This window comes from Xenopus laevis, chromosome 9_10S (assembly GCF_017654675.1).
Source record: "Xenopus laevis strain J_2021 chromosome 9_10S, Xenopus_laevis_v10.1, whole genome shotgun sequence".
Lineage (NCBI taxonomy): Eukaryota > Metazoa > Chordata > Amphibia > Anura > Pipidae > Xenopus > Xenopus laevis.
In genome coordinates, this window is record NC_054388.1 from 77,841,867 (window position 1) to 77,858,285 (window position 16,419).

Sequence of the window (16,419 nt, forward strand, 5' to 3'; positions counted from 1 at the left end):
GAATTATTGTTAAAACTTCCTATCTACCAAATACACGTGATGGTCCCAGTAATTTACACTCATGTAATGTCATGAACACTGGACCCTTAACATAAAAAATATCTCTCTTACCACTTTCTTCTGTGACATCTTCAGCTTTGTTATTTGTTACTAAAAAGAAGATAGAAAACCTTGTTATAGTACACGCACATCGCAAGAATATTTGGGTTTTGGCTAATATAGATTTATGGGTCTTGTTTTTTACTTTTTTTTTTTTTTTTACTTATTATAGATCTTCATTTATGCATTTACAAAAAAGAGAACTGTAGACACAAGTAATATGATTCATGTTCAAACCACATAGTTATAAGTTTGAGCAGCTTTCATGGCATTTTCAGGTTTGACTTAGGGGCAGTTTTATCAAAGGTCGAAGTGAAAATTAGAATTTGAAAAATTCAAATTTCTAGCTAATTTTTGTGTTCTTCGACTAGGGAATAGTCCAAAGTTGAATATCTAAATGTATCATGTACTGTCAAGTGATGGGTGAACTTTTTTGCCAGGCGCAAATTTGTGGCAAATTTCCCTGTTTCAAAATTTTTTTGAGGTCGGCATTTGAATGGACGCTCATTGACTTAAATGCGCGTCAAATGATGCTGGCATCTAAATTGTCGCCAGCGTCAATTTTGACGCTGGCAAATTGTCGCCTGCGGCAAAATTCACGTTTCGCAAATTATTCACACGTTTTTTAAAAAATGTCTTTACATTTTTAAAGAGACATTACTAGTGATGGGCGAATTTATCCTGTTTCGCCACAAAATTCGTGAATCTCCCATGAAATCTGCAGGAAAACAGGACGAATTCGCCCATCACTAGTACTGTCTCTTTAAAAGTTCCCCATCTAAAACCTGCCGAATTGCTGTTTTAGCCTATGGGGGACCTCCTAGAACCTTTTCGGAGTCAATTGGTGGAAATGTTGAACCATGATTCGAATACGATCGAAAACTGACCTATTCAATCGAAACCAGACCTATTCGGCCAAAAGAATCCCTTCAATTTTATTTCGTCGGTCTTTTTTAATTCAAATTTCGTGGTTTTTCGAATTCGAAATTCGACCCTTGATAAATCTGCCCCTTAATCTTTGTGTTTCAAATGTTTTATTGAGGTTTTACCATAACACAAGCAGAATTATGCTGTTAACTTTAATCTTTGCCTAGCCAAACTGAATTTGAAAGTCTTAATAAAGTGAGGGGGACTTGGTTTTCAGCCAAATCTTATGTGAAGATTCTTAATTTATCCGAACCCCAAAATGATGCATTCACTGCATTCTTTCACTGTCTGCTTAGTTCAAATAATAAAATAATTGCATAATTTTTTACGGGTTTGAAGAATTGGGCAAACAGTATTACAATATGTAACAAGGGGGCTCATCTACTAATGCAAGTGTAAAGCACAAACATAGATGCAATTTGTCATGTTTTAACCCACAATGCAGTATTGTTTCCCAGTACAACTGCAGTCACTCGCTAAGTAATGTGGTAATTCAGTTCAACATGTAAGTTTAGAGGAGTGTATATTGACACAAGTAGCTGTGAAAAAGTCTGCAATTTATACAGTTTTATGTGCATTTCTATTCTTTGGTTCTAATATAAATTTCCTTAAAATAAAAAAATAAATCAAATCTTACTTTCAACATTTTGCCTTTCTTCATCCTCATCCTCATTATCTTCAAGATTTTCTGTATTGAAAAAAATAGCAAATGTAGGTAATAATGTATAAAACTATTTTAGGGATTATGGAAAGGTGAAGAGATTTTTACTTCTATTTTTTCCACATCGCAAGAATATTTGGGTTTTGGCAAATATAGATTTATGGGTCTGTTTTTTTTTTTACTTATTATAGATCTTCATGTATGTATTTACAGAGAAGAGTAGAACTGTGACACAAGTAATATGAAACATGTTCAAACCAGATAGTTATAAGTTTGAGTAGCTTTCATGGCACTTTCAGGTTTGACTTAAGGGGCAAAGTGAAAATCCAAATGTAAAAAATTCAAAATTTTAGCTAATTTTTGTGTACTTCGTCTATGGAATAGTCCAGATTCGGTTTGAATTTGAAAAAAATGACCATGTGCGGTCTAGTGATGTGTGAATTTCTGCGTTTCAAAATTTTTTTGAGGTCGGCGACAGTTTAGATGTCAGCGACATTTAATTGGATGCTCATTGGGGTATATTTATCAAAGAGTGAAGTTAATAGTGAAGTTTTTATAGGCGTATTTATCAAAGGGTGAACTTTCACTTTCACCCATTGATAAATACGCATTTCAAAATCCCATAGAAATGAATTGAGAGCTGTGGAATTTCACTCTAGTGGCGGAACTTCACTCTTTGATAAATTTACCCCATTGACTTTAATGCGCGTCAAATGATTCTGGCGTCGAAATTGTCAGTACAGTACTAGTGATGGGCTAATTTGTCCAGTTTCACCACAAAATTCCCGAATTTCCCGCAAAATTCACGGCAAAATTGGCACAAGTAGCTGTGAATAAGTGCAATGTATACAGTTTTGTGTGCATTTCTATTCTTTGGTTAAAATATATATTTCCTTAAAAAGAAAAAAATAAATCAAACCTTACTTTCAACATTTTGGCTTTCTTCATCCTCATCCTCATTATCTTCAAGACTTTCTGTATTGAAAAAAATAGCAAATGTAGGTAATAATGTACAAAACAATTTTAGGGATTATGGAAATGTGAAGAGATTTTTTTTTTCTCTTCTAATTAAGGTAAAATTTAATAGCATAGCATGAGGCTGTGTGTAAAACCTTACACATTAGCTATTAATATGTAAACTAGAAATATTAGCAAGGCAAAATTTCTCTCTTACCTCCCGGATCTTTGTTATTTTCTGCATAGTCTGTAGCATCTGTGGCTATTTCTGGATTGGGAAGGAAGTGAAAGCATGTTATTTTATTTGTTTGATATCTCTGTAATGCAATTAATGTAATAAATAATTTCACATCATTTAACGTAGAGTGGCATTGTTTGCCCACATAGCTAAAAAAAGTTGTCCTTTGTCAGTTGCAAGTTCTTATTAATACTATATACCTTCTGTTGCAGACAATGGGGGAAATTTACTAACCTGCGAAAATTCGCCAGCGAAGGCTTTGTACCCATCGCTACACTTTGCCAGGCGAAAATTCGCTTTAACTACTCTAATTTACTAAAATGCAAAGTTGCGTCCAGGGCCCACGAACGCTGGCAAATTTTGGCTAGCATTACTTCAGCAATCAAAGCGAAGATGCGTTAGCAATCAATTATGCCTAGCGAAACTTCGTTAGAGGTCTTCGCTCAGGCTAATTTGCATATGGCGGGAAATTATAAAGTTGAATGGACGTATATGTTGCAGCAAATACATTACACTACACAAGTCCAGGGAACCTTAATAAAGAAAATAGAGTTGTTATAATGTCCTACACATGAGCCCACTGTATAGTTTCATATGTTAGAAAATGTAGGGGGGAACCCGGTTACCCAAAATTTTAAGGACTTTTGCAGGCTATCACTCTTAAAGATGCAAAAGACACCAATGTTTTTTGGGACTTAGAAACTTTTTCCACTAAAAATATGATGTAAGTGACAGAAGAATGAGGAAGATCAATGCACTCCAATGCACTTCCCCTGGTCTGAGCTGGCGAAAGCAAGTCTGGCGAAAGATGTAAAGTTCAGTAAAATCCGCATCTTAGTGAATTTGCGGAGTATCGTCCATTCGCCAGAGCGAAAATCCACCTGCCGATAAAGTGCGAATGACCGCTAGCGTCTGTCTCTTTCACTAGCGAAGTTGCGCCTGTGCCCGTTAGTAAATCGGCAAAGTGCCTAAATACGGTAACGCTGGCGAATCGTCGATAGTGTTAGTCACTTCGCCCTTTAGTAGATCTGCCCCAATGTGTTAATTTAGACATTGAACTATAGGAATGGCCAGATGTGATTTGAATATCTGGGGCAGATTTATCAAAATGTGAGATTAGAACTCGCCACAGAAAGATTCATTCGCTTTTTATTCATTCCTATGGGATTTTTGAAGAGTATTTATCAATGGGTGAAAGTTTGAGTTCAACATTTGATAAATCCCATAGAATGAATAGAAAGTGATGAACATGCTTATAATGACATGATATCAGGGGTAGTAGCAAATCATAATATTAAAAGGTCCAGATTAACGTAGGCCTGTTACTTTACCTTCTGGTGCTGTTTTATCCGGAGCATCGGTAATGTCTAGGTAAATATCATCATCGTCGTCATCATCATCGCTACTATCTTCAAAAATCTCATTAGCGGCTATGTTAAGAAAAAAATATTTAACAATAGTTTAGTTGGAGTCTAAATATTGACGTGTTTACTACAAGTATGGGACCTGTTAATCAGAATGTTCAGAACCTGGGGTTTTCCGGATAACAGGTCTTAAGTAATTTCGACCTATTGTTTTGCTTCCAAAAAGGATTAATTATATCTTAGTTTAGATCAAGTACAATGTACTATTTTATTATTAAAGAGAAAAAGGAAATCATTTTAAAAAGTTTGGATTATTATATTATAATGGAGTCTATGGGAGCAGGCCTTTCCATAATTTGGAACTTTCTGGATATCGGGTTTCCAGATAACAGATTCTGTACCTGTACTATTTGTTGTTATTTGGGCATCAGTGTTTTTTTGAACAGATTCTTATTAACATTAATCAGTGATAAATGGAGGCAAAGTCCATAGATCAATCTGTGGGTGGGAGAAAAAAATCTGGAGGTGAGATTATGTAACTAATTTCTAACATTAGCTGTGGGCCTATAAAATGGCTTGATAAGCTTTGAACCGTTTGGGTAATGGTCACACAGGACTTCTGTGAAATCGCTTCCTACTCAATTTCTGAAAATACCTTTCCAAATCACAAAAGGCATTACTGCTCAAAAATACCACCTTCTGAATATACACAAGATTATGGGGCATATTTATCAAGGGTCGAATTTGAAGAAATTCAAAATTCGAAATCAAAAAGACCAACCGAAATTAAGTCAAAGTTTTATTTTGGGCGAATAGGTCCATTTTCGATCACAAAGGTCCATATTCGGGCGAATTTGAATCGTACGAATCAAATTAATAGTGCATTCTATCAAATTCGAATCAACGTTTTTCCAAAAAAAAAAAACTTTGATTTTTCAAAGTCCACCAATTGACTCCAAATAGGTATTAGAAGGTCCCCCATAGGCTAAAACAGCAATTTGGCAGGTTTTAGATGGCGATTGATCCAAGTCGAAGTACATGATAAATTTCGATATTCTAATTTTTCTAAAATTCAAATCGAAATTGGACTATTCCCAATTTGAAGTACACAATAAATAGCTCAAAATTCTAATTTTTTGAATGCGAAAATTCACCTCGACCTTTGATAAATCTGCCCCTTAATGATATAGAATCCTAAACCTAAAATATTGTAGGAAAACAACAGCAAAACATTCTCTGTAATATGGTATCTCTTGTCTGTTTTAAATATACATACAAAACTCAAATGCAGCCTTTGTAATGGATGCAGATATGATATCATTTATTTTTAACTTGGATAAATAAGCAGATGAACAAATGTAGAATACGCAAAGCAATACTGCTGCGGTTAGATTTTAATTGTGGACTACAATTCACACATGTTTCCGGCCTAATATGCCCTTTCTCACTTGAGTAATTGTATTATTTGTTAATTAATTGCAATAATTGTAGTCCACAATTAAAATCTAACCACATCAGTATTGCTTTGAGTGCTCTCCTTAAATCACTATATTGGATATATAACGTATGGGATAGCGCTTCCCTAAATAAGGATTGATGCACTAGTGCTTGTACTTATCAGAGCGTAAGAACACGTTCCAAAAGTTTTAAATGTAGAATAAAAATAATAGAATAAATTGTACAATATCTGGATCAATCAGTAGCCCAGATAGTCTACAATTTATTCTATTCTATATATTCTACATTTATTCATCTGCTTATTTATCCAAGTAATAAATGATCGATTATTAACATTTACTGCCTGCACGCCTACACTCTGTGATCAGTAGAGAAAATACACTTTGTAGAAAAGTATTAAAATATATTTACCTGCTTTTAAATAAAGGTTTGATAATAAAATGGAAACAAAAATGAAAAACCACCAATGGGTCTTCATCTTTGCAAGATAATTCCTTGAAATCTACCAGAGATTCACTATAAAAACTTGTAAAGATTTTTGTAGTGCTTCTCCAAGGCAGACCTAAACAGGAATGATCTTAAACTGGAGTTTTCTGGTCTCAGCTTACTCCACTGATGATGTCATAATAGTTAGATACAGGCATAGTTCATTGACACCTGCTTACTCTACTGATGATGTCATAATGGTTAGATGCAGGTTATTATAGTTCATTGATACCTGCTTACTCTACTGATGATGTCATAATGGTTAGATGCAGGCATAATTCATTGACACCTGCTTACTCTACTGATGATGTCATAATGGTTAGATGCAGGTTATTACAGTTCATTGACACCTGTTTACCCTACTGATAATGTCATTATGGCTTTTGAAACAGTATAACAGTATAAACCACTGCATGTAATAATCCTAACTGACAACAAAACCGACCAATATATTTTCCTTTTTGGATATTCATACAAAAATGTTTTATTTGAAATCTAACGCTACAACACTGTAAAGATTGTTACTGTCTTTCTCTAAGACAGATAAAAGCAGGAATAAAAAAAAACTTGATGCCGTTCTGGCTTCAGCTCATTTTGCATTATAATCTCATAGTTGATTATGAAGAGATGAACATCTCAGATGAGCAAACATAATTATATAAGTGACATTTGAATAAAAAATCCCTATTTACTGTTAAGAGCTGGAATAAAAGTTAAGCGCGTGAGCCTTTGATGTGGGTTCTCGTACTTGAGACCCTCATGTGATTTTCTCTGGTCATGCGCAATATCCTGAGGTACAGGTATGGGACCTGTTATCCAGAATGTTCGGGACCTGGGGTTTTCCGGATAACGTTTCTTTCCGTAATTTGGGTCTACTAGAAATTCATTTAAACATTAAATAAACCCAATAGGCTGGTTTTGCTTCCAATAAGGATTAATTATATTTTAGTTGGGATCAAGTACAAGCTACTGTTTTATTATTACAGAGAAAAAGGAAATCGTTTTTAAAAATTTGGATTATTTGGATAAAATGGAGTCTACGGGAGACAGCCATTCCGTAATTCGGAGCTTTCTGGATATCAGGTTTCCGGATAAGGGATCCTATACCTGTAACAGAAATGTTGCATGTAGTGCACCTACAGTATAAGGGCTGTCTTTAAATATATCATAATACTATGTAGCAGTAGCAACTATAATTGGTGAAAATGGCAAGCAGAAATAATGTCTGGTGCATGTTAATGTGGAATCAGAAAATGACACATTCAATATATACAGTAATTACATTATGTTGGTGGAAAGATGTGGTAAGAAATACAAATGTCAGATGTTGTCACAGTGTTTACCCTGTAGTTCTACCCTAAAAATCTAGAAGTCTTCAAAGTTGAGACAATAATATGGTTAAAAAAACCTGACTGCTGTGTGTATAGATAAAAACCACATATATAAGCACACGATATGCTGGTGCACACACAAACTGCTAGTCAATGGCTGGGTGCTGGTTATAAAATAATAAATAAATATAGCCGATAAACCGCACTACACAGGTCTTTTTGGTGCAAAAAAACGATTTCCGTTTATTTCTTCAACGTTTTGGCTCCTTATTCTAGCCGTCTTCAGGAAGTGCAATACAACAACACAAACTCATTTAAAGGCCATAATGGCGCCAAAGTCATAACAGTAACACCATAGGTGGGTGTTCATATCATTAGTAACAGCGATTAGGGGAGTGCATAGTTCGGTCAGTCAGTAGACCGCATCAATAAATTATAATTTAGCTTGTTGTGTAGAATACCACATAGAAAATCCAGGGTCCATGTCTCATGGTTACTACTGTGATATACGTGAAAGTATGATATAAAAATAATAAATAGAGGGCATCTAGTCCCCTTCCATCCCGAGTCCCAAAACGGGAACCCCAACCCCGCGGAGTGTGTTTGGCCATTAGTCGTAGTTACCTAAATCTTGCCCTATGTGCAGGAGCCGTGTCAATGAGAATCGCCAGGAGATCACCTGTGTGTCATGGTCAATAACTTCTCCGATTAGCCACCGTAGGCTATTACCATTACTAATGTGACACAATATCGCTAGACACGCCCCCATCCATCACAAATCCGTCAATGACTCGACCAATAAACACCAGACCACCTCATCTATATATATATATATTTATACGGACACCACATTTGCTAGTACTTATGAAATGATTAATTATTGTCCGGCAAAACAAAATTATTGAGTAAAAATGAATCATAAGTGATTTGTATATATCTGTTTGCATATTGCAGTTTAGTTTGTATTGTGGCTTGCCATGCTACTGTTTATTCTTCCTATGGGATTATGTTTCTTGCTTCTTGTATGGCACTTGCATAATGGTGCTTCAGTATGTGACCATATTTACAGTTATGATCAGGAAAAGTAATGACAAACACCTTGGATTTCCTCTGTGGTTCCAAACACTACTAGTAGGGGAGGGCATAGAAGTGGAAAGATCTGCATTTTTTTCAGTTATGGCAATAAATGTTTGTATGTTTTGCAATGATGTTGAAGAAACAGAACCGCTGGAAAACAAAGAGTAGTGATATCATCATATGCTTTCAGCCTTTGCTAAGTGATAACAGAGAAAAGCTGTATATTTGGGTATACCAATTCAAAGACTCTTTTAAGGAGGAGTTAAAGATATAGTTGATACTTGTAAACAACAAGTATGATTGTGCATATTCTTGTTTTATTTTTAACCAGTAAACCCCCGATTCTCTAAAGAATCGTTAATGAAAGAATGGTAACAACAGTGAGGCAGCAAAATGCGATGGGTGCTGATTCACTCGGCATCCCCAGGCAGCAACTGGCGACGCTAATTTGTGGGGATGTAGAGTGAATCTGTGCCTATTGCTTGTTATTACCTATCTGCTATTAGAATTCTTAAATTTTGAGTTTATTGGTAGTAAAGTGTTACTGAAAAATTTCTTTATAAACAACATTTTTTGTGAAAATGTTCTCCTGTCCTTGAATGAGTTCTCCCTGGTGAGCTGTACTTAAAATCTTGACTTTAACATCAGATGAACGCTGCACTCTTGAAAATGCAACATAAAGTTGACCATGACCAAACACAGGCTCAGATAGGTAAATGCCGACTTTATCCAATGTTTGTCCTTGTGATTTGTTGATTGTCATGGCAAATGCAGCCTTAATGGGGAATTGTCGTCGTTTAAGTTTAAAAGGTAATTCCTGGTCAGAACTGGTAAGGTCAATTCTGGGAATCAAAACAGTATCACCGCTATGGGATCCTGTAAGCACTTCTGCCTTGATAACATTTTGTCTCATGCTCTTCACAACCAACCGTGTACCGTTACATAAACCTTGCTTAGTGTTAGGGTAGGGGCACACGGCGCGATTTCGCCGCGATTCTGCGCTGGGCGAGTTGTCGCTGCGTTTTTTAAGCCGAAATAGCTTTGCTAACTTTGGCGCTGGCGTCAATGCAAATCGCGGCGAAATCGCTGCGCTAATTCACACGCGGCGATTCTTTTTCTACTGTCGCCCGGAAACGCTCAGCGAGGCAACTTCGGACGACAATAGAAAACGAATCGCCGCGTGTGAATTAGCGCAGCGATTTTGCCGCGATTTGCATTGACGCCAGCGCCAAAGTTAGCAAAGCTATTTCGGCTTAAAAAACGCAGCGACAACTCGCTTAGCGCAGAATCGCGGCGAAATCGCGCCGTGTGCCCCTACCCTTAAGGTTTCTTAACAGCATGACTATTGTTCCTACTTTGAGTATAAGATTGTGTTGTGGTAATCCAGCATTGTTGATAGTGTTTAAATATTCTAATGGGAAGTTAAGTTTCTCACTTTCGTCTTCAGAATCAATACAGTCAGTACTCAGAAAGACACAGCTTTGTCCAGGAAGTAATGCAATCACTTGGTTGTTTATCATGTCAACATCAATATTTTTTGGAGATAATATAGCCCGTTTTGCTAAAAATGGCCACCCACGCAGGTACGCAACCGGTTCCCCTCCTAGAGTGACGCTAGCGCCGCCATTAGACAAACTTGCAAAGGAGTAGCAAGATGGCCGACGCTTATACAGACTTTAGTGGGCGGATGACAAACTCGCAGAGGAGTAGCAAGATGGCCGACGCTTATACAGACTTTAGTGGGCGGATTTGGCAGTGGGCGGATGACAAAGTCGCAGAGGAGTAGCAAGATGGCCGACGCTTATACAGACTTTCGTGCAGGTACGCAACCGGTTCCCCTCCTAGAGTGACGCTAGCGCCGCCATTAGACAAACTTGCAAAGGAGTAGCAAGATGGCCGATGCTTATACAGACTTTAGTGGGCGGATGACAAACGCGCAGAGGAGTAGCAAGATGGCCGACGCTTATACAGACTTTAGTGGGCGGATTTGGCAGTGGGCGGATGACAAAGTCGCAGAGGAGTAGCAAGATGGCCGACGCTTATACAGACTTTCGTGCAGGTACGCAACCGGTTCCCCTAGTGTGACGGTGAGCGCATCTGCCTCCCTAGATCCTAACCTTCCAGCGGTCGCCGCCTGAGTGAGCAGGAAAGAAGAGGCGGCGGGAGGCAGAAGGAGACGGTGAGCGCATCTGCCTCCCTAGATCCTAACCTTCCAGCGCATCTGCCTCCCCGATCCTAACCTGTTCTGATCCTAACCTTCCAGCACATCTGCTAATCGAAGGCCGCATCTATGTCTTTCGGCTGAAGTTGCGCGCGCATCTCATAGATCCTAACCGAAGTTGCGTGCGCATCTGCCTCCCCTCCACTCGGGACATAGATAGGCCTTCGGTTAGTATATAGGATAAGCATTCCACACTGAAACCCTTTTTAAATTTTGCTTACTGAAGTGAGGAGGGTATTGGGTGCTAGGGGTGATAAAGAGCTACTCTCCCAGTGGCGTAACTACCGGGGGAGCAGGGGGTGTGATTGGGTCAGGGCCCGCACCCCCCCTCAGGGCCCCCCGGCAGCTCGCACGCCACTCTCTTCTAAGGGAAATGTGGCCGCAATTGCCCCCCCCAGTTACGTCCATGTACTCTCCTTTTGATGACTGTGATTCCACTGCCAAAATACATAATATGTGGTTACTCATACAATACTTACTAAAGTAGATTTATAAAGCAGCTTCTCAATAGCAGCAATGATACATACTACATGCCTGCGAGACAAGTGGTAGGAATGGATCAAGGAATGGCAGTCACACCAATTTGTGGGCAAAAAATACACTGTAGCTATTCAGCTGCGGAGAAAAAATAAGCCATAGAAATTGATTATAAAGTACATATTAAAAAAGTCCTTTTCTGCCATAATACAAGCTCAGCAGTGACATGGATACAGTCTAGTCTAGTGCTTTGGAAAATGTAGAAGATCAGCAAGCACTCCGGATTCCACTCATCTCTGGGGCTGTAATATGTAACTGTTGCCTGGGTTTTGTCTTAACGTATGGAATATGGATATAGAAGCATTTAGGGAATATATAGATGGGTATTTTTAAAATATACCTATCTGGAGCTGGGATACCATCTAAATACCCAATTGCACATGGCCTTGCAGTTATTATGTAACTAAATGTCATAGGTAATCCGCATCATTTCAATGTATTTATGCTCTGATTTCCCGGTTTCCCTTTTTCTTTAGCAGTTTTTAGCAATTACGTATGTCACCCAAACTGTGAATTGTGTCCTGCTGTGAAATTAGGCACACAGAAGGGCATCTCTGTGTGTGGACGTTTAAGCCACATTATCAAATATTGCTTTCCAGTTTTGGAGAACTTGTAGGCCAATATGTCACCCATGCTTCCTAATGCAACATGCTATATTTCTATACAAAGTTATATTTTTATCTTACTGTATGGACTTATTTGCCTCTCTAGGATACAAAGGCTATTCATTTTCATTAGCACAGAGACTAGATGATAATGAACACTACACTGTGGTTAAGGCATGACAGTATTCCTATAAAGGTGTTTGAACTTAAAACTAATTTTAGGCATCGAGTTGCAAAATTGGTTGCCATGTGATTGCTACATTTTTCCAATTCTGTATGCAGTCGAAAACCACTAAAAGTTTGATTACCTTTCTGTATGTGTAATAATTTAATAGGGGTGCACTGGATTGAATTCAGCCGACTACCGTATCCTCCACAAAGAGAATCCAAATCCTAAATGACACATTCAAACTTGTAAAAAAATTGCAGAAAATTGCCACATTCTGTTTCCTAGAGCTTTAAAGTCTTGCGAGTTTGCATTTTTCTCAGCTCAACACCTTGGGCTTGGTCTGATCTTGAATTCGGTGCATCCCTATCAGTAAAGTAGCATTGCTGTTACTTATCATGTATAATGCCATCTGTAATATGTGTAAATGAATTTTATGAAACATAATTGTAAAATTGCATTGTATGAAGGTGATTTTTATATGCATGTGTATTTATAAATTATTTTGGTTTCTAAAAAAAAACCTCTACAGTGTGGAATTTGTTTTTGGATTACTTATTTTCTGATCAGAGTGGAGTCTGCTCCAACATAAATTATGGAAGAAGGAATCACAACTGCAAAACCTAGATTCACAGTATGCACTTAGAATGTAAAGTAAATGTTTTATTATGAAAAAGGATGCTATTTGCCAGCACTTTTTATTGGTCTACTACAAGTTTAAAAAGCGCAAATCTTTTACTGGTTGCTATGAGAACGTCACTGGTGCAACTTAGAACCTACTTTAGTAAAGAACCCCATAGGCTAATGCACCTGGTCACTGGTGTCACCCTGCAGTCAGGAGCAGTGGTTTAGGCCACTATTATCAAAAGTAGAGTGTTTTTTCACTGCTAATGTTTTCCGAGTGATAGGGGTGATTTAAGTAGAGTAAAAATACTGCACTTGCAACCAACTCATTTAGAAGTTGTGCAACGCATTGAAATGGGACCTGTTATTCAAAATGCTCAGGACATTTGGTGAGTCATAACCGCATTACGCATACTCTACCCCACTGCTCCTGCTTCTCATGGATACTTATTCAAGCCTGCAGGTATTAGAGTCAGCAGATTCTTTTCCGCTTCATTCTTTCTCGCTGCTGTAATAATCCAGGATGCCCATTAGATTCCTCTATGCCATAACTGGCTTCATCAGGGCGCACTTGCGCCATACTGAGGGTGCCTTGGCTCTTTCCTGAATTAAGTGGAAGTGGATAAGTGGAAGTCTTTCCAGGCCTGGATTTCAGCCTTGGGTTGCCTCCTAGATTGCGGCTGGGTGCATGCCGCCCCTGAAATCTTGGCGCCCTAGGCCCAGGCCTTTTTGGCCTCGCCACAAATCTGGGCCTCAGTGTAATACATCATAACTTAATACTTCATATGTCCCTTTCATCAAGAGAAAAGGCCCATAAACCTTTCGTTTTTCTGCCACCACTCCTCACTGACAGGTGCATTTACAAAATCAAATGAACAAACTGAATATGAGTGAAATTGTTAATTACATGGCAGTCCAGCAACAAAATGATAGTGGGAGCACTTACTGGTACACAGCCAAGCTTCTGCGTGCTGCAACGTCCAGACCAATGTCCCAAAGCTTCTTGGTCTTATAATAAATTTTGACTTTTTAACATATTATTCTGGCTCTGTGGTGCTCCGTTCCTCTACATTGATTTAATCACATGGTAGTAGGCCATAAGACGAACAGAGACTCATACAGTCTGTGGTATAGTCTTTGCCCATTGTCTCTTCTCAGGAATAACGTGACATTTATTCTGGGCTATAGTGTCAGTGGGTATATTGTATATTGATGGCAACACATTTTCACTCAAATTATTACTATTATTTCATTTGTAAGTACTCTTACAGATGTAAGCCTCCATGTTTTTTATAGGATTTTGTTTTACACCTTGCGCAAATATAAATAGCGGATGCGCAGATACAAAGGGAATTCCACCCCTATAAACAAATCAATCGATACAATCTGTATGCACTTCCTACATTGAATAATGTCCCACCAGCAGAAACCTTCCCTCCAGAATAAATCGCTTGTAACTTAGAATGTCCATAGGGAAAACTCAGCGCAAGAAGTATAGAGGACAGGTGTGTGCTGAGAAATATTGGTAAACTGTAATCCGTCCTCCTTTTAGGCACACTGAAACCCCCTTCGTGCTTCGCCTCAGACGACGATATAGGAGAAGAGAGAAAAGAACACAAATGTGCGCTTCTATATAAAGTTAACACCCGGCCCCTGATGGATCTCTACTTACAGGATCGCTGGAGTTTACTCGAGCGTTGTTAAGTCTGCTCAGATCCCACTTCTCTGCATTCCAGTTGCTCGCAATAGGGTTTAGCTTGTATGACACCGTCGACTTCCTCCTGTTCCGCTGTCCTGGCACCTTCCCTTTGCGATCTTTGTTAGGTAGACTTTTAAAACAATTAAAATTTATTTTTAAAATACACTAAATAATACAATTAATATCTAGATCAATATTCAAACCAATGTTTTTAATGTAATAATCCAACGAGTTTCTACTTGAGAAATGATCTGAACATTATCACCACCTCTCCAATTTCTTATTTTATTTGAAATTCCAATTATTTTTAATCCACTGGAATCGCTATTATGACATTGGAGGAAATATTCAGAGACACTATGGGGCCGATTCATCAAGAGTCGAATATCGAGGGTTAATTAACCCTCGATATTCGACTGGGAACTAAAATCGTTCGACTTCGAATATCGAAGTCGAACGATTTTGCGCAAATCCTGCGATCGATCGATCGAAGGATTTTTCGTTCGATCGAACGATAAAATCCTTCGAATCGAACGATTCGAAGGATTTTAATCCAACGATCGAAGGAAAATCCTTCGATCAAAAAATCACAGGCAAGCCTATGGGGACCTTCCCCATAGGCTAACATTGACTTCGGTAGGTTTTATCTACCGAAGTAGGTGGTCGAAGTATTTTTTAAAGAGACAGTACTTCGATTATCGAATGGTCGAATAGTCGAACGATTTTTACTTCGAATCGTTCGAATTCGATCGAATTTAACCAATTCGATGGTCGAAGTACCCAAAAAATACTTCGAAATTCGAAGTTTTTTACATTCGAATTCTTCACTCGAATTTTGTAAATCTGCCCCTATGTGTTCTCAAACCTTTTTTGATGTTTCTAATATGTTCTCCTAATCTTAGTTTTAGTTTTCTGATTGTTCTACCTACATATTGTTTCTTACACGGGCATTTATAACAAATACACCACATTTGCTGTTATTAACTGTTTAATCTTAAATTGTTCATTCGTTTGATTAGATTTAAACTTATATATTTGTCTTTCAGAATGTTTTTTACACTCATGAGCTCCTGCAGATGCAAGGAACTGCACTTTACTGTGTCAGGAAGAGGCACATAGGCAACCACAATCCTGCCTCCTAACTTGAGCATCATTCAGATGTATAAGTTGTGCCAGCAGGTGCTTACTGCAAGCCACAGTCAGGCAGTAAGTACAGAATTGCCATGGTCCCTATGCCATAGACACAACTGCTGAGTGAATGAGCAATATTTTCTAGAAAGCATTTGGATGACTGATTTCCAAACCACCTGTAATGAGTTTTTGCAGTGACCACCCCAAAGAACCTAACATTTATTCTGGGCTATAGTATCAGTGGGTATATTGATAGCAACATATTTTCATTCTTACATTATTACTGTTATTTCATTTGTAAGTACTCCATGTTTTTCACACTTTGACCCCCCTCCCCCATGAGCTTTTTATTTGTAAGTACACAGGAGGTTTCCTATCAGGGACCCCTGCAAAATTACAGAAGTAATGAGATTGGTACTTGTGTTGCTATTGGTACAGTGGGGCTATGTGAGACAGAAAACAAATTGGGGGTGCTTTCTGCAGTGAGTGGGATATTGTAGCACTAGCAAGAGATCTCTCTGTAAAGAGGTTTTTCTTATGGTGCGTGTATATGTTCTTTTTTAACAGTATTCTTTTTTTTCTCTGTTCTGCTAATAAGGAGCAAAGTGTCATGTGGTTTTATTCATTTTTACTGTCTCATGTGCAAAACAGGAAACATCAACCAGAAACATCAAGTGTTCTTATCTCAACAACACATTCTGGGGAATAACTATAGAGGAAGCAGATTCTGCAACTGCTGGGGGACCACCAAGCACTGCCTAATAAGCCTGTTATTTCTAAAGATTAGGGGAGGCTACAATTATTTTGCCGTGGACCCCAGTAACTCTTAGTTATACCA

General features: G+C 38.1%; 1 long non-coding RNA gene across 1 annotated transcript; it reads right to left on the reverse strand.

The window, feature by feature from the left end:
• Positions 1–797: 797 nt before the first annotated feature.
• Positions 798–14,575, reverse strand: LOC121399070. Its single transcript, XR_005964728.1, has 5 exons — positions 14,424–14,575; positions 4,214–4,312; positions 2,862–2,912; positions 2,612–2,662; positions 798–1,714 (listed from the first exon to the last, which is right to left on the reverse strand). It is a non-coding gene; the product is annotated as an uncharacterized LOC121399070 (long non-coding RNA).
• Positions 14,576–16,419: the final 1,844 nt, after the last annotated feature.